The sequence below is a fragment of the Jaculus jaculus genome, chromosome 12 (genome assembly GCF_020740685.1).
Source record: "Jaculus jaculus isolate mJacJac1 chromosome 12, mJacJac1.mat.Y.cur, whole genome shotgun sequence".
Lineage (NCBI taxonomy): Eukaryota > Metazoa > Chordata > Mammalia > Rodentia > Dipodidae > Jaculus > Jaculus jaculus.
In genome coordinates, this window is record NC_059113.1 from 65,993,804 (window position 1) to 66,013,808 (window position 20,005).

Below are 20,005 nucleotides of genomic sequence, written 5' to 3' on the forward strand. Positions count from 1 at the left end.
ATGGGAGAGAGAAGTCATCAATGGAGATAAACAACAGAGGACACTGCAAGCCAAATGAGCCAATGGGTGCAATTGTGGCACGTCTGTTATAGGAGAAACCAACCACTCACTAATTGGACTTGGAAACCTGCTCCACAGGAGGGAATACATACCTGGTACTGAAAACCTTAGCTGTCAAGTTTTGCAAGCAAATGCCTTGAACACCTGAGCCATCTCCCCAGACCCTCATTTTATAGATTTAAAAGATAGATATTCTGGGGCTGCAGAAATGGCTCAGCAGGTAAGACCTGAAAAAGCCTAATGCCCTGGGTTCAATTCCCCAGTACCCACATAAAGCCAGATACACAAAGTGGCACATGCATCTGGAGTTTATTTGCCATGGCTAGAGGCCTTGGTGTGCCTATTCTCATTCTCTCTCCCCCCTCCTTCCTTCCCTCTCTCTTCTCTGTCCCTCCCTCTCTCTGCTTACAAATAAATAATTTTTTAAAAAGATACATATTCTGAGCTCAGTGTGGTGGCACACGCCTTTAATCTCAGCACTTGGGAGGCAGAGATAGGAGGATCATCTTGAGTTGGAATCCACCCTGAGACTACATAATGAATTCCAGGTCAGCCTGGGCTAGAGAGACTCTACCTAGAAAACCTACTGCCACCATAAGGAGAAGTTTCTCCTATCTTCTTTCAAATTTGTTGGACATGATTATCCATTCTTATAATTCCATCACTTGAGAGGTTGAGGCAGGTATCTATCTGATCAGGAGATCAAGGCCAGTCTCAGCTACATAGTGATTGTAAGGCCAGCTTAGGCTACCTGAGACCCTGTTTCAAAAAGATAAAAAGAAAACTACATTCATAGCACATTTCATGAGAAGTTTACCATCCCCTCTTTTAGTGGAGAGAAAGGTCCCACTAAGTCAAATACTCTGGAACCTGTAATCCTCCTGCCTTACCACCTTCCAAGTACTAGAACTACAGGCTAAAGTTAAAAGACATATGATCATATCTAGCTATCACTGCAAATTTTATTAGAGTTAAAAAAAAATAATGTTGGGCACTTAGATCATCACATGTCTCTCCATTTCTTTCTGGGATTGGATTAAAGCAAGTACTGAAAAAATAAAGTTGTTTAAACCAACAATGGCCAAAAAAAAAAAAAAAACCTTAAGGGGAAAAATAGACTGGATACTCTGCCCAGAAGAATCCAGAACCTGAGAAGGCAGGGACTCCACAACTAGGTGCCCAACCACTGGAGAGCTCCAATGAAGAAACAACTACCTCAAGCAATTTTGTTTTCTGGAACATAAGAGTCCTAGCCAAAAAGGTCAGATTTCAACCCTATAAACCTTTGCCCAATACTCTTTACACTCTGCTTTTTATGGCTAAATCCTGAGTCCACAGTACTGGGAGTAAATAAAGAAAAACTTTTGGTGGGAGTTTGTGTTCATTTATAGTGTAACAGAAAGGGCTGGCACCTGGCCACAGAAGTGTTGCATTTTACCCAGTATGTGGCACTGCTAAATAGTTGTGTCAAAGCAAGAGATAGCAAAGAAAACAAGAATGGATGCAAATGATTATATCTAACCACAGAATTTACATATTATCTACTGTCTTCCCTTTTTCTGATTCATTTTCATCACCAAAAACACATGTTGTTGTTTCTGTGTCTTAAGGGCAAGTCTGATGCTCCCATTTCTTCAATCCAGCTCCTGTACAATTTCTCCCATTCAAAGCAATATTGTTGGGGGGCTGGAGAGATGGCTTAGTGGTTAAGGTTCTTGCCAGCAAAGCCAGAGAACCCAGGTTTAACTCCCCAGGACCCATGTAAGCCAGATGTACAAGGTGGTGCATGCTTCTGGAGTTCATTTCTCTCTCTCTCAAATAAATGAAATAAATAAAAGTATTTTTAAAAAATTATTTAGACAATTAACAAATCCTCCTTTATTAACATTCAACTCATGCTTCCCCATGCCACTTCTTAACACTGCTCGTGACTAGGACTCTATGTCATTAAATCCAAGTACTATTCTATTACAATTCATCCCTAAAAGGCCTTTCTGTAATTTCAGGAGATTAAAGGTTTAAAATAAATACATACACACACCCACTTTGGCAGGCTTCTCCACAGTTAGTTACTAATGTGATTTAAGTCTGTCAAAATTTTTGAAAGATTTAGATGGAAATTTGGGCAACAGCTAATGCCACAGACATGTTGACTGTAACAGAATACAGTGCAATCCACAATCTTTCAACCTAATATTAAGTTGAGTTGTTTCTATAACTAAAGATCCCTCTCTTAGGCATATTCTCAAAATAATTCAACAGGAAAATGGTGACACCTTATGCTAACATTCATAGTAGTATTATTTACAATAGAAAATTATTTATAATTAAAAAGGGAGAAACAACTCAAGTGTCCACCAACATATGAATGGATGAGTATATATGTTATATATTAACAATGAAATATTATTCAGGCATAAGAAGTGAATTATGGGCTGGAGAGATGGCTCAGCATAAAGGCACTTGCCTGAAAACCTAAGGACCAGAGTTCAATTTCTTAGTTCCCACATAAAGCCAAGGGGCACATGTGTCTGAAGTTTGTTTGCAGTGTCTCGGCCCTGGCATATCTACTCTCTCTCTCTTTCTCTATTTCTCTCTCTCAAATAAATAAATAAAATACTTTAAAAAGAAGTGAATTTTGCCAGGTATGGTGGTACAATCCTTAAGTCCCAGCACTCAGGAGGCAGAGGTAGGAAGATCACCATAGTTCTAGGTCACCCTGAGACTACATAGTGAATTCCAGGTCAGCCTGGGCTAGAGTGAAACCCTACACCTCAAAATAAATAAATAAATAAGAAGAAGTGAATTCTGATAAATTTTCAAGGATGAAAGCATATGCTAAGTATACTGGAAACCTATCAGTAAGACAAAAAACCATAAAACTTCTAGAAGAAAATGAAAGGGGGAAAACTGCTCAATACATGTCTTGATAATGATTATCTGGATAGTATAATGAAATGACAGGCAACAAAACAAAATAAACAGCTGGACCATAATGTTTAAAATAAACCTGTGGGGCTTGAGAGATGGCTCAGCAGTTAAGGCACCTGCCTGCTGAGCCCAATGACCTGGGTTCAGTTCCCTAGTACCCACGTAAAGCCAGATGCACAAAGTGGCGCATACATATGGGGTTCATGTGCAGCAGCTAGGGGGCCTGGAACACTCATTCTCTCTGTCTGTGTCTGTCTGTCTGTCTGTCTGTCTCTCTCTCTCTCTCTCTCTGCTTGCTAATAAATAAAAATATTTTTTAAAATAAACAACCAATTTATTAAAAGTTGTTCAACATTACTCATCAGGGAAATGTAAACCGAATTACCTCGCACCTACTTGAATGGCTACTTCTAAAAAGACAAGCTGTGTGTGTGTGTAGGTGTGCATGCACGCATATAAAGGGAACCATGAAAGGGAAGAGATCTTAAGGGGGTAGTGGATAACAGAGTACACGAAGGCAGAAGAAAGGGCTATTGAGGGAAGGAAGGCAGCCAGCAAGAAGGGAAGAGCTAGAGAGATGGCTTTGTGGTTAAGACGCTTGCCTGTGAAGCCTAAGGACCAAGGTTTGATTCCTTATTTATTACCCATGTCAGCCAGAATCACAAGGTGTTGCATGTGTCTGGAGTTTGCTTGCAGAGGCTAGAGGCCCTGGCGTGCTCCCACCCACTCTCTCCCCCCTCCCTCCCTCCTTCCTCTCTCTGTCTCTCTCAAATAAATAAATGAAACATTTTTTCAAAGTTATTCTTTGTATCAAGCTACTCTAGAGTTAGCTTACACTGTAGAAAAAAAGCAGTCTAGCATGGGATATACCAGTGGCTTCAATTTGTCTATGAAAACTTTTCAAGTGTGTGGCCCGTCTGGATTTCTGAGGTCACCTTGACCTTTAGTCTTAACTGCAATTAATTTCCTGGCACACGGAATCTAAAACTAAAGCCATCCATTCTAATAAGACACAATTAAGCTAATAGGCTAAGCAGCAGACACATGCACAAGTGTGCCGACACACACACATGCACACATAGTATCAGAAGTTCATAAACTTCATTTTAATTCTTCAGGAAAAATTTTTAAAGCCACAGAAGAAATTCTTGGATTATATAATATGGCCCATGCCATTAGATAGTGCTCACTCAACTCCAATAGGGAAGCAACAGACTATAGGAGATTGAACTTATATTGGCCTATTTGGGGGAAATTTCATTAATCCTTTTTTTAAAAGTTAAAATAAACTTACAGCAATAAAAAGGAAGCTTAAGCCGGGTGTGGTGGTGCATGCCTTTAATCTCAGCACTCACAAGGCAGAGATAGGAGGATCACCAAGAGTTCAAGGCCACCCTGAGACTATATAGTGAATTCCAGGTCAGCCTGAGCTACAGTGACACCCTACCTCAGGGAAAAGAAAAAAAAAGCAAGCTTAACTTTACTAACATGTTTGGAACAATCCACTGTACTAGGAGAAGAGACTGTTTTTCTGTGGGTTTTGGTAGTTCACTAGTCTCACAGTGATGGAAGCTACATGTTTTCAAAGGGACTAAGAACCTGCTGGTTCTCCGGGAAACAATTCTACACAAACCAGAGCATCTTCACATTATCCCAACATCAGAATGGAATGTACTTTTGAAGGATGTACAATGTTCAGTGATGAACATGATGAAAACTATGTGCTCAGTGATAGGAACATGCTTGTTTCCAGAGAGATGGCTCATTTTGAATACAACATCAGTTCCCCTGCAGGAGCTTGCTAGGAATTACAGTGGGTTTGACTCAATTTAAAGCTACTTTTATTCTGGTCAAGAAATTTTATGAAGCCTTCTCACCAAGGGTACACACACCAAAATCTCCATTTCTTAATGCATTTTTCCCAAATGGAGCAGCATTATTTTATGGGATGTATGAATTATGACTATTAGATCAAACCCTGAAAATTCTAATGAGTGAGTCTGACTCAAAGTTAAGACCAGTTCTATACGACAGATGATTTAACTGCAAAAAATGTCACTTGTGAGAATGGAATTTGTGAGCTGATACCACAATGAGGTTCTATCATTGATACCACACTGTTCAATCTTTGTGGGTATTCAATACATGGAATGTCAGATGAAACTAAAACAAACTTACATCAGACCACCTATGAAGACCTGATCAAGAAACTTGAGGAAGTCTTCAATCCAGGAAAATTTGTGACTTGTTAATCAGATTTCCAAATGCTGCACAGTGCTTTCTTTACACTAGAAGACTAAAACGCCTTGGTTGCCAGAGCACCATGTTCAATGATTATAATTTCATTTGTACCAGCTTTGCTAAGAAACAGCAATAGCAAAGTTGATTAAAGGAAATGAAGAGAAATCACAAAAAGAAAAAGACACATAGAAGGTGATGGCTACTTTCTAGAATGGTGACACTGGAGGCCAAGCTTTTCAGAACCACCACCATGTAGCTGCAGAAAGCTCTGAGTGTAATGATAATGTGACCATTTTGAAGCATATGCATTTTACTAACAAGGAGTTAGATAATTTACATGAATGCTCTCTTCAGTGTTTAGGAATCCTATTATGTATTCGATTATGTATTGGGTGTGCCAAGGCCTCTAGACATTGCAAACGAACCCTAGACACATGCGCCACCTTGTGCATCTGGCTTATGTGGGTGTTGTAGTCAGGTATGCATTGCTGGTAGAAAACAACCAAAGAGTAGCTTGTAAGAAAAAAAAAAGGGGGGGGTTATTCTGGCTTACAGACTTGAAGGGAAGATCCATGATGGCAGGGGAAAACGATGGCATGAGCAGAGGATGGACATCACCTCCTGGCCAACATTAGGTAGACAACAGCAACAGGAAAGTGTGACAAGCACTGGAAGAGGAGGCTGGCTATAGCACTCATAAGCCCATCCCCGACAATATACTGCCTCCAGGAAGCTTTAATTTCCAAATTGCCACCAGCTGGGGACTAGTATATAGAACACCTAAGTTTATGAGGGACACTGGGGAATTGAACCTAGGTCCTTAGTCTTCACAGGCAAGTGCCTTAACCACGAAACCATCTCTCCAGCCCCTCTATGCTACTCTTACTGTAAAAATGAAGTGAATGAAGAAAAAAAAATTTTGCTATATGAAACTTTACACTTGTAAAACAATTCAATTTGGTTTATGCAAGTAACATCCAAAGTTCCACACAGACAAGGCTGGAATTAAAAGCTACTTTCTATACACACACACACACACACCAAAAAAAAAAAAAAAAAAAAAAAAAACTAGTTTCTAACAGGCTAATCCCTCTACCATTATAATGGTTACAACTAAACATGTCTTAAGGCTGAGACGTGGAAAAGACTGGAGCTTGCTCATTGTCATGCATTCCCTCCTGCCCCAGGAAGGTCAAAAGGGTGAAATCACCTTCCTTTCTCTCCTCATCTTGATGCCAAAATCATCTTACCCTATGAAGGTAGGGATGCTCCCTTTTCCCCCAGGACTGATGCCTATGTATTGTGTCTGTGAGCTATCCCACATATAAGGAAAAGAAACACCTGGCCCAAAAAACAAAAGGGCTATAGAGATGGCTCAGCAGTTAAGGTACTTGCCTGCAAAGCCTGAGGACCTTGGTTCAATTTCCCACTACCCATGTAAAGCCATATGCACACGGTGGCATATGCATCTGGAATTTGTTCATTGTTAGAGGTTAAAGGCCCTGGGGCATCCATTCTATCTGGCCCCCCTCTAAAAATTTTGTACTTCAAAAAATTTTCTTGGGGGCTGGATGGCTTAGCAGTTAAGGCATTTGTCTGCAAAGCCAAAGGACTCAAACAACCCAGATGCACAAGGGGGTGCACATGTCTGAGTGCAGTGGCTGAAGCCTTGGGGTGCCCATTCTCTCTCTCTCTCTCTCTCTCTCTCTCTCTCTCTCTCTCTCTCTCTCTCTCTCTCTCTCTCCTCTCTCTTCCTTCCTCTATCTCTCTGTCAAATAAATAAAAATAAATTTAAAAAATTTTTCTTGATAGTTTCTGGACTGATGAAGTGATATTTTATTCCCTGTGTATTTATTCATGAAATGGTTTGTTGGTGATGGTGATAGTGGTGGTATGTCTGAACATAGTAACTCCTTGGTTTGACTGATAAAAACATTTCATTGATAAAACTTTCAGTCTGCTGTAGCATTTGATTTCTTAATGAACACATCTAATGCTTACACTTCCTGTTTCCAGGACCAATGCTAAAGGTGGATTTTGTTCTTCAAAAGTATCCCAGGAGATTTTATATGGCATTTGTTGACTTGAGGTCTGATTTCCCCCACACACACAATAGAATTAAGAATCTGTGTGGAATAATTCTTGATACTATAAAGTTAAAGCTATTCTAAATATACAAATATTTTAAATATGCATGCTTTAATTTTTTATGATGGAGATTTTGCTTAATTTCCCAGATCAGCTTTAAACTCTTAGGCTCAAGTGATCCTCCTGCCTCAGCCTGAGAGTGGCTCCAAGACTACATACACTACTGAGTCCCACTCTAAACCTTTAAAAAAAAAAAAAAACTACTAAAAAAATACAAAGAAACATATTCAGCTCACACTCAAAAATATCATCTACATTTTTCAAGTATAGTCTAAAGAAAATCTATCTTTCACTCTCCTTGCTTAAACAGTAGCTCCTACTCCACCAACTCACCTTCATTATTTTGCTCTCGTCAGTTTATAAAAAAATATCCCTGGAAAATATTATTAGAAAATAAAGTATTTCTACTGTTCACAAACTTTTGAAATTCAAATGAAAAGATCTTTTAACTGAGCTATAATGCCAAAAAATCCAAAAACCCATACTGAATAAACAGTCACACTGCAAAAGATGGCACTGGGCATAACCAAGAAATAGTTAACCAATACAAGATTTAAACAGGGAAAACATCAAACTCTGTCGCTCCAAGACCAATAACTCTGTCAGTGACAAATTTCCAAGTCCAATAATTCTAACCAGCAAAAAGTCTCTGGAGTTCCAATTCCACCCCTCCAGCTAGGCTACTCACAATCCTGGAAAGCTTCATCTGGGGCTGGCAGCTCTCCTTAGCAGCCATATCGTGGTCCTGGCATCTCCACTGGGTCTCCATTGCAACCCATGGTCCATCCTCGCAGCTCCACTGGGTCTCCATGCAGGCAATGCTGCTTCAAACTTCCTATGGCCATTTCCAAAACACAAGACCATGTTGCAAATTCAATGAACCTCTCTTTCCTGCATTTCTTACTCCATAATACCAGGAGGGATGCCAATTTGTTAATCTGGGGGGTGGGGGAGGAATAAAACAAATGTTGAAGAACAGGACACTCCTTCAGCATTCAGGCCCCTTCCTTCCTATTGCCCCAATGCAAGTCAGCTGACCCAATCTCAAAGGTTGTAATCTCTCATATAATTTCAGCTGAACAGACAGAACTTTCAGCCCAAAGATTTCATTTTTATGCCATATCTTTCTGCTAACATTTCTATGCAAAGCAACCATGCACAATTTCTCAGGACATAGGCATAACAGCAAGCCTTTCACACAAACTGCTTCTAGCCCAGTCCAAGCAAAGGTCTTTCTCAGTCTCATAAGCCAAACCTCATAGTCCATAGTTCTTGCTGCATTCATGTCTTTCAATTCTGACCAGAATAGTCCATCAAACTATACTTACAGCACTACAAGGCATCTCTTAGGCCAAGGTTTCAAATTCATCTACATTCCTCTTGGAAATAAGCTCCAAAAGGCCAAAGCCACTCAGTCAGGGTTCAAGCAGCAATGACACCACTATCAGCAACAACTTTCTTGTTGCAGTCAGGTTTACACTGCTGCCAGAAAACATCTGACCAACAGCAGCTTGTGGGGAAAAAAGGGTTTATTTTGGCTTATAGACTCAAGTAGAGCTCCATGATGTCAAGGGAAAATGATGGCCGAGTAGAGGGTATGCATCACCCCTTGGCAACATCAGGTGGACAACAGCAACAGGAGAGTGTGCCAAACACTGACAGGAGGAAACTGGTTATAATACCCATAAGCCCACCCCCAACAATATACTGCCTCCAGGAAGCATTAATTCTCAAATCTCCATAGGCTGGGAACCTAGCATTCTGTACACCCAAGTTTATGGGGAACACCTAAATCAAACTACCATGGTTGTCAAAGGTTCTTGTTTGCTTACAAAGCCTGCCAGCTCAGGGTTCAATTCTCCAGTACCCATGTAAAGCCAGACACACAAAATGCCCCATGCATCTAGAGTTTATTTGCAGCAATAGAGGCTCTGGTGCACCAATACATATACTCTCTCAAATATATATATGTAGTAAAAACTATGGGGAAAAGACTCTTGGAGCAGCCCTGAAAGTTCTGAAGTGTGCTCCAGAGATAACAGCCTCCCTGAGTCATCACCTACGCTGGCTGACATGGGTTTGTCAGTGATGCAACTCCTTTGAGTCATTCATGCTCCTTTAAATAACTTCAATAAACTCATCAGTTTACCAAACTTGGATTTTGGTGCAGTAGTGCTTTACTCTGCTGTCTGTGCCCTATTTGGGGTGAATATATGTGCGTTTGCATCTCCCTAGGGAAAAAGGTTCATTCAACAGAAAAACAACATAATTAAATCTAATTCTTTGTATGCTAATAAAAAATAAATTAGGGCTGGGAGATGGTTCACTGGTTAAAGGTTCTTGCTTGTAAAGCCAGCCTGCCTGGGTTTGATTCCCCAGTATCCACATAAAGCTAGATGCACAAAATGGTACATCTGTCTGGAATTTGTCTGCAGAAGCGTTGGCCCTGACATGCTCATTCTTACATTTGTATTTTCATTCTTTCTCCACAAATAAATTGTAAATAAAATAAAAAGGATAAAAAATTAATTTTTTTACATTCTGTGAAACATTCATGAACAATAAACTGTTCTTATTGGAGTAGAAGCAGCAGAGAAAATAATGTAGTTTAATGTTGCCAAAAAGGGCAGAAAAGAATATAAGAGCCAGAGGATGGGAAGGAGTGCTTTGGAATTTTATACTCTGGATAGCAGGATAGATTATGCACTGATGATCTCAAGTGGCTGTCATTACCTGCACAGTATTGGGCCTATCAATATGTCATCATGAAAGATAAAGGAATGCAAAAAGAAAAAGTGGAAGAGTAAAGGGTTGGAAGGAGAAAGGTATTTAGTAGAAGGGATATGTAGAAGGGAAGATGAGAGAGCAATGGGAGGTGATTATAATCAAAATATATACATACAAAAATCGTCAACATAAATATTTTTTTAAAACAATGTTCTACCAAAGAGGGTAAAGAAACAAGAACTTTGTCAACTTTCAGGTGTGTCCAACTTTTTTTTCCTTTTTTTTTTTTTTTTTTGCAGGTATCTATGTATCTGTATGTATAGTGTGCATGTGTGAGTATTGGTGTGGATGTCGTGAACGTGGGTGCATGCATGTGGAAACCAGAGGATGACATCAAGTGTTTTCTTCAATCTCTATTTTTTTTAAATAGGGTCTCTTCCAGAACATAAGCTCACCAATTTGGCTAGACAAACAAGCCAACAAGCTCCAGGGATCATCCACCTGGCTCCACCTCTTCAGCACTGAGATTATAAGTACATGCCATCACACCTGGAATTTTACATGAGTGCTGAGGATCCACATTCAGATCCCCATCCTTGTACATGCACTTTACCCACTGAGCAGTCTCCCCAACCCATGTGTTAAACCTTTTAACATTACAACCCAAACCTGTCATCTACAAAGTTCACACTCAAAAACCATACTATCAGGTTAGTTTTTTAAAATCTCATGTTTTAGGTGTTGTGATGCATTTCTAGCTGTAGTGGGCTACATGCAGCTATGGGCTGAACATGCCTGCATCGGAATCCAAATTTTTCATCAGCATAAAAGGAAATAACTATTCCCCTATTCCCCCTCTAGCTGTGTCAATATAATGCAAAGGTGTTAATCCTTATTCTCTAATAAGAATCATCTTGAGGGGCTGGAGAGATGGCTTAGCAGTTAAGCACTTGCCTGTGAAGCCTAAAGACCCCGGTTTGAGGCTTGATTTCCCAGAACCCACATAAGCCAGATGCACAAGGGGGCACATGCATCTGGAGTTCATTTGCAGTGGCTGGAGGCCCCTGGTGTGCCCATTCTCTATCTGCCTCCTTCTCTATCTCTGTCACTCTCAAATAAATAAGCAAAATAAACAACAACAAAAAAAAAGGAATCATCTTGACATAATAGGAAAAAGTGAAAATTCTGACAGAGGTGACTAACATCTATAGTCTACAACTAAAAGAAATAACACTCCCAGCAACAGATTATTATCTCAACATAATATTTCAATTAAGAAACATAAATATTGGAGAGGGTATATTAACCTTGCCTACATTGCTGTATTAATATGTATATTTTCATATAGTTACCTTACTCCTGAAATATTAAGTGATTATGTGACAAATGCTTTATCCCCAATCCACAAATCTCACATTACTGTCATTAACTCTATGATAAAGAGCACACCTATAAGAAAACATCTATCTTATAACCTCCCTAAAAATAAGCAAGATTGAATAATTCATATAGCATCCATGAAAGATTTCAGATACACATAAGAAGTCTAATTTGTTTTGGCATGTGTCTTTTTAATTCTCCTACAAATAAATATGGTCTTGCTGTTTGGAGATCAGAATGTCATTACGCTTTAATTCAATTTAATGATTTACTTAAAACAACTCTTCTCCCACCCCAGATTTTAACTATATTTTAGATTTAAATGCAAAGTGTTCTAAGTCTATGTAAGTGATAGAGGAAACTACAATTCTTACCTTGAATGGAATATTTTCTCTGCCTCAACCTATGACTCTGATGAATGACTGATACTTTTCTATGGAGATGATATTTTTAAGTTTTTACTTATTTATTTAGTCATTTGCACATGTGTGTGTTATCTTGCTGCTGCACACTAATGCCACACACATATATCATCTTGCATCTGGCTTTACATAAATGCTGGGAAACTGAACCCCAGACAACAGGCTTTGCAAGCAAGGGCTTTGAATGGCTGAGCCACCTCTCTAATTCCTGACTAAAGGTTGTCTGTCTGTGGATACTCCTGAGGCAAGCCAACATAAGGACAACCAGGGAGGAGAAGCACCTCCCCTGGGAAAAAAAAATTCTGTCCCTTCTCAAAAGGGCAACAACACCCAGCACCTTACCTCCTGTGGATAAACTGTGTTCAAGAACATCTAGTAGAAGAGGTAAGAAAGTCCAGTTTAGACCAAACTTAGGCACTACAACATAGAAGGCCAATCTGTCCTTAAAATGACCTTCGTGCTGGGCGTGGTGGCGCATGCCTTTAATCTCAGCACTTGGGAGGCAGAGGTAGGAGGGTCACCGTGAGTTCGAGGCCACCCTGAGGCTACACAGTGAATTCCAGGTCAGCCTGAGCTAGAGTGAGACCCTACCTCAAAAAATCAAAAAAAAAAATGACCTTCGTGAAAAACTCCTCTTTACCATTTCATGTGTACATATGATGGAGAGTGTATATGCTTAAAATCATGAGATACATAATATGGGCACCCACAGATCATCCAAAGTTTACAACAGTCCATGTGCCTATCAGGGTAAGAATCTACCTCACTCGTGGCCCTGAAGATTGACTGATCGCTCCTCTCAGACTCACAAAAAGAACCCAAAAAAGAGCTAAGGGCTCTTGAGTCCACTCCTACCCAGTGGGATATATCCTATGCTTTTACTCTCACTTTTAGTAAACCTTTAGTTTTATTGCTACTCTGTGTCTTTAAATTCTTTGTTCAAAACACACACAAAAAAAAAAAAAAAAAAAAAAAAAACACTAAGCATCACCATCAGGAGACATCCCTAGGTTCCTACAGTAACAATACCATAGTTCAACTTCCCAAGAAAATCAAAACAGCTGGACATGGTGGCACACACTTTTAATCCTAGCACTTAGAAGGCTGAGACGGGAGGATCACTGTGACTTCAAGATCACCCTGGGCTAACAGTGTGAATTCCAAGTCACTCTGAGCTAGTGTGAGACCTTGTCTCAAAAAAAAAAAAAAAAAAAAATCAGCTGGGTGTGGTAATGCACTCAAAAGGCTTAGGTAGGAGGATCACTGTGAAATCAGGCAAGCCTGGACAATTAAGTAAGTCCTAAGTAGGCCTGAAGCTAGAGTGAGACCCTACCTCAAAAACTCAAAAAAAAAAAAAAATCCAAAAATAGAGTTGAGGGGATGGCTTAGCAGTAAAGGCCTAATCTCCAGGTCCCACATAAGCCAGTCACACAGTGACACAAGCACACAATGTCTCACATGCATACAAGGGGGCGCACATGTCTGGAGGTTGACCGAAGGCCCTGGCACACCCATTCTCCTTCTCTCTCTTTCTCTCTCTCTCTTCCCCCTCCCCCATTTCTCTCTCTTAAAATAAAATTTTAAAACAGCCAAAAATAAAAATGTAAGAATACAGACTGGAGAGATCGCTTAGCAGTTAAGGCACTTGCCTGCAAAACCTAAGAACCGATGTTCAACTCTCCAGATCCCACATAAGCCAGACACACAAAGGTGAGGCAAGCACAAGGTCACACATGCCCACTAGGCAGTGCAAGCTTTTGGAGAATGATTGTAGCAGCTGCAGCCCTGGTGTACCAATTCTCTCTCTCTCTCCCTCTCCCTATCTCTCTCTCTCTCTTTTTCTCTCCAAAGTAAATATATAAAATACTTTTTAAACTATTAAAAATATATATAAGAGGGCTGGAGAGATGGCTTAGCGGTTAAGCGCTTGCCTGTGAAGTCTAAGGACCCCGGTTCGAGGCTCGGTTCCCCAGGTCCCACGTTAGACAGATGCATAAGGGGGCGCATGCATCTGGAGTTCGTTTGCAGAGGCTGGAAGCCCTGGCGCGCCCATTCTCTCTCTCTCCCTCTATCTGTCTTTCTCTCTGTGTCTGTCGCTCTCAAATAAATAAATAAAACATTAAAAATAATTTAAATATATATATATATATATATATATATATGAGTGCCAGGCATGGTGCCACATATCTTTAATCCCAGAATTTGGGAGACAGAGATAGGAAGACTGCTATGAGTTCAAAGCCAGCCTGAGATTACACAGTGAATTCAGGTCAGCCTGAGCTAAAGTGAGACCCTACTCTTAAAAAAAAAGATAAAAGTGCAATAGGACCTAACAGGAAACAACAGTGAAACAAGAGAAACAAGTCCCTTCCTTGCAATGATTACTTTAAATGAAAAAGAATGAAAGTTGCCAACTCAGAAGGCAAAGACTGGAAAAATGGAAAAAACATGACTATCTGTGAGAGACTGACTTCAGATCCAAAGACACAAATTGGTTCACAGTGAAAAGGAAAGCTGGGCATGGTGGCTCATGCCTTTAATCCCAGCACTCAGGAGGCAGAGATAGGAGGACTGCCATGAGTTTGAGGCCACCCTGAGACTACACAGTGAATTCCAGGTCAGCCTGAGCTAGAGTGAGACCCTACCTCGAAAAATTTTTAAAAATAAAATAAAAGATGGAAAAAGGTTATGCCAACAGCAGGAATGCCTAGAATACCAAACAAACTTTAGACCTAAAAAAGTTACCAGAAGTGAAGTATACATTAATAAAATGTTCAACAAAGCAAGAAGATACAACAATTATAGTTAAACACATATAAGAATACTACCAACAGGAGGGCTGGAGAGATGGCTTAGCGGTTAAGCGCTTGCCTGTGAAGCCTAAGGACCCCGGTTCGAGGCTCGGTTCCCCAGGTCCCACGTTAGCCAGATGCACAAGGGGGCGCACGCGTCTGGAGTTCGTTTGCAGAGGCTGGAAGCCCTGGCGCGCCCATTCTCTCTCTCTCCCTCTATCTGTCTTTCTCTCTGTGTCTGTCGCTCTCAAATAAATAAATAAAAAATTTAAAAAAAAAAAAAAGAATACTACCAACAGGAAAGAAAAAAAAAGCATCAGAATTAAAGAGAGAAACAGTTCTATGGTTGTGGACCTCAATACCTTACTCTCAATAATAATAAGAGCCACAGAAAATAAAGAACAGTTAAACACAAGGAACCAACTAGATCCAAAGATATATAACAAGTACTGCCTCCAGTAAAAAACTACATATTCTTCTCAGCCACTCCTGGGACACTCTGGGATAAACCACATTTTAGGATTCACATTAAATCTCAAAATATTTTAAGTGTTATTTATCACATAAAGTCTCTTCTCTAGTCCAAAACAGGAAAGTTAGAAACCAGCAAAAGAAGAAATAGTGGAAGATTCACAAATCTGTGGAAATCACATACGCTTAGCCATTTGGTCAAAGGGGAAAAAATCATATCTTAAGAATCAGAAAAGGAAGAAAACCCCTGCTCCAGAGGATACACCAAAGGAGTGAGTAGACCAGATCTCCCTGTGCCACCACACCTGCCAGTGCCTGGGTCCCTATTCCCTGCTGCTGGCTAGGGGCTGCCTGGGCCCTGTGAGCTTGATACAGAAGCAGAACCCTTACTTACTCTGCCTTCCTGGCTGAATGACCCCTGGGTCCCCAACTCCTTGATCCCCTATTCCAGAGCTCCACATTCATTTCTCACCTCCCTGTTCCCTGGTCCCAGTACACCTGTTGCTGCCTTGGGGTAACCTGGTCCCTGTGTGTGGGGTGAGGAAACAGCCCATTTGCTCAGGTTTCCTGACTGATAACCCTTGAATACCCAAATCCCTATTCCCCTGAGCCACAGCACCAGCCACTGTAAGAGCTGGCCTCTTACCACTGGCTCTTCAGCTTCCTGGCTCTCTGTTCCCTAACCCCTGATCCCCATGTGCTAAAGAGTGTGAGCAGGTGGAGTGAAGACCAGAGCTCTCAGTTCCCCAGGTACCACTGATGTACTTGGAGTCTCCACAATCTGTGCCTCTGTGGTTTTAACCCTATCCTACACCAATCCATCCACATTTAAAACAGAACATCCACTGAAGATCCTATAAGGAAAAATACTTGCTTCCTCATCAACAGAATAAAATGTTTCCCCAAGATAGGTAGACCACAATACAAAAGAAAAAAACAAAAGTCAGAAAACTAAGAGATCTCCACCAACAATGCCAAGCCCCACAATGGAAACCTCCAATGAAATCATACAGAAATCAACAGAAATTGAATCCTAAAATGAAAATACAACCTATGTGACCCTGAACCAAAGAATTGCTGAACTGGAAGCAAGTCACCAAAAAACCAACAATCGCATAACTGAAATTGAGCAGACTCATCTCTTAGAGCACTCAGTTTTGACACTAGAACTATTTGAAGAAAACCTTAGAGGCCTCAAAAAAGATATAAAATGAAATCAAGCTGAGTCAACAAATGAAAGATCTCAATAACCAGATGATTTGCCTTAATGAAGACGTGATCAAATGCAAGAAACAATTCTAGGAAACATCAAGAAAATCAGAACTTGAACTGAAATCATACCACAAAAACAAGATGGACAAAATCCAAAATAACCCAGAGAAAACAAAAAATCAAATAGAGTTGGTAAAAACCTCTCTAGAACCCCTCACTAACAAAGTTACTTATGTGGAAGACAAAACCTCTCAGGAGGAAAACAAGACATAAGAAATTGATCAGGAAGCCAAAAACTTTGCTAAGTTCAAAAAAAAACCATTCAAAGAGAATACAATGTAACTGTGGGATACCCTAAAACACCAAATATCCAGATCATGGGTATACCAGGAGAAGAGAAAATCTAGGCCAGAGGCATAGATAACATATTCAACAAAATTATTAAAGAAAAATTTCCCAGTCTCTCAAAAGAGAGGCCCATCCACACACAAGAAGCTCAAAGAATACCAAACAGATAGGAACAAAGAAGAAACTCTCCAAGGCACATTACAGTTAAAACTCTTAACATTTAAAAGAAAGAGAGAGTGCTAAAGGCAGCAAGAGAGAAACAACTCACTATATACAAAGGCAATCCCATCAGAATTACCTTAGATTTCTCAATGGAAATCCTGAAAACCAGAATGGCCTGGAATATAACACTTTAAAGTCTGAAAAACTATGGCTTCCAACCCAAGCTACTGTGCCCAGTAAAAGTATCCCTCATAATAGATAGTGAAAAGAAAACTTTCCATGAAAAAAGTCAACTCGGATTATATGAACACAAAGCCAAACTTACAGAGAATACTTCAGGGAATACTTCACACAGAAGAGTCAAACAATCTCAAGAGCCTACAAGAAGATCACAATAACCAAAAACAGACCAAATTCAAAAAAGTATAAAACAATATGACACCAAAATAAAAGACAGACTGATTGAGATGGGGAGGGGATATGATGGTGAATGGAATTTCAAAGGGGAAAGGGGGGGAGGGTATTACCATGGGATATTTTTTATAATCATGGAAAATGTTAATAAAAATTGAGAAAAAAAAAACTTTTAAAGTATAAAACGTAAGAAAGCACCAAGCCCCATAAAGCTCCCCATCATGCAGGATTTAAATCAAACCTCATAGTTATAACCTTAAACATTAATGGTCTTAACTCACCCATCAAAAGACACAAGTAAACAGGGTGGATCAAAAAATGTATCCTTTCTATCCACTATCTTCAAAGAAACCTACATCACCACTAAAGACAGACACCTCCTCAGGGTGAAAGGATGGAAAATGATATTCCAAACAAATAGAAATAAGAAACAAGCAGGGGTTGCTATGTTTATATCTGTTAAAATAGATTTCTAACCAAAAGTAATCAAAGAAGGCCACTTATTACTTATCAAATGAACAATCCAACATGAGGACATCACAATGATAAAACTATATGTGCCAAACCCAGGTACACCACAGTTTATAAAACAAAATAAATGAACAGCAACATCATCAAAGCCGATGAATTCAATACTCCATTATTATCAATAGGCAGATAATGCAAGCAGAAAATCAACAGGGAAATAATAAAGTTCAACAACATCATAGATCAACTAGACCTAATGGACATCTACAGAACTCTTCACCCCAATTTACAAAACACACATTCTTAGCTGGGCATGGTGGCAGACACCTTTAATCCCAGCACTTAGGAGGCAGAGATAGGAGGATCACCATGAGTTTGAGGCCACCCTGAGACTACATAGTGAAGTCCAGGTCATCCATACCTCAAAAAAAAAAAAACCAACATATTCTTCTCAGCAGCTCACAGAACCTTCTCCAAAACAGACCACACACACACACACACACACACACACACACACACACACACAGAGAGAGAGAGAGAGAGAGAGAGAGAGAGAGAGAGATGATATAGAAATAGAGATAGAGAGATATAAGTCCATAAAGCAGTGCCTCCATAAATTCAGGAAAATTGAAGTAACTTCCTGCATCCTATCAGATCATAATGCTTCAAAGTTAGAAATTAACAACAGAAAAATCAGGATTCCTAGAGACTGAACAACACACTTTTAAACAATGAATATATTGTGAAAGAAATCAAAACAAGAAACTGTAAAATTTCTAGAATGGGATGATAATGAGAACACAACTTACCAAAACATATGGGACACAATGAAGGCAGTCCTAAGGGGAAAATTCATAGCACTAAATGCCTTTATAACAAAGACATAAAGGTCCCAAATTAATACCCTAATTGTCAACCTAAAGGCACTGGAAAAACAAGAATCCAATCCTCAGAGCTCCAGACAGAAAGAAATAATCAATATCACAGCAGAAATTAATGAATTAGATCACAGCAGAAATTAATGAATTAGAAGCTAAAAAAAAAAAAAAAAACCTCAATGAAACGAAGAGCTGGTTCTTAAAATAAACAAAATTGAGAAACCTCTGGCCAATTTGGTCAAGCAAATAAAATCATAAGTTATAAGTCTCAAATTAACAAAAGCAGAATTGAAAAAGGACAGGTCATAACAGACATCAATGAAATAGGAAGAATCATCAGGACATACTTCTAAAACCTCTACTCCACAAAATTGGATAATCGGGAAGAAATGGATGAATTTCTAGCCAAATACCACCTGCCAAAACTAAACTCAGAGCAGATTAATCTAAAAAAAAAAAAAACTACCACATCCATGGAGATTGAAAAGGTAATCAAACACCTTCACCCTCCCCCCCAAAAAAAGTCCAGGACTAGATGGCTTCTCAGCCAAATTCTATCAAACTTTCATTGAAGAACTGAAACCAATTTTTCTCAAACTTTAGGAAATCCTCCACAACTGCTTTCATGGAGCTAGCATCACCCTAGTACCAAGACCAGACAGAGATGCAACAAGAAAACTATAGGCCTATATCCCTGATGAACTTAGATGAAACAATGAAACAAAATACTCCCAAACAGAATTCAACAACATATCAAAAGCAGTATCTACCTTCAAGTAGGCTTCATCCCAGGAATGCAGGGATGGTTCAACATACAGGAAATCGGTCAACATAATACACCACATAAATAAATGTAATCATAAAAACCACATAATCATCTCAACTGATACAGATAAGGCCTTTGACAAAATACAACATTTCAGGATCAAAACACTGGAGAGAATAGACATAGACAGTTTATATCTCAACATAATAAAGGCTACATATAAAGCACTTAAACCCCAAATAATACTTAATGGGGAAAGATTCAAGGAGTTCCCATTAAGATCAGAAACAAGACAGGTGTGCCCACTCCCACCACTGCTCTTCAACATAGAACTAGAACTCCTAGCCCAAGCAGTAAGACAGGAGAAAGAAATAAAAGGGATGCAAGTCTGAATGAAAGAAGTCAAGTTAGCCCTATTTGCACATGGCATGATCCTATGCATAGGTGACCCGAAAGTCTCCATCTCAAAACTACTAGAGGTGATTAATTTCTTCAATAAAGTCACAGAATACAAAATCAACACACAAAAATTCAGTACCTTTTCTATATGGAAAGGATGAATATAGAGAGAAAGAAATCAGCAAG

The 20,005-nt window shown here is 39.6% G+C and overlaps 1 protein-coding gene across 9 annotated transcripts in view; it reads right to left on the reverse strand.

Annotated features, from left to right (window-relative positions):
• Positions 1–20,005, reverse strand: part of Agtpbp1 (ATP/GTP binding carboxypeptidase 1) — a 241,355-nt gene that overhangs the window by 208,752 nt on the left and 12,598 nt on the right. The window lies entirely within an intron of this gene.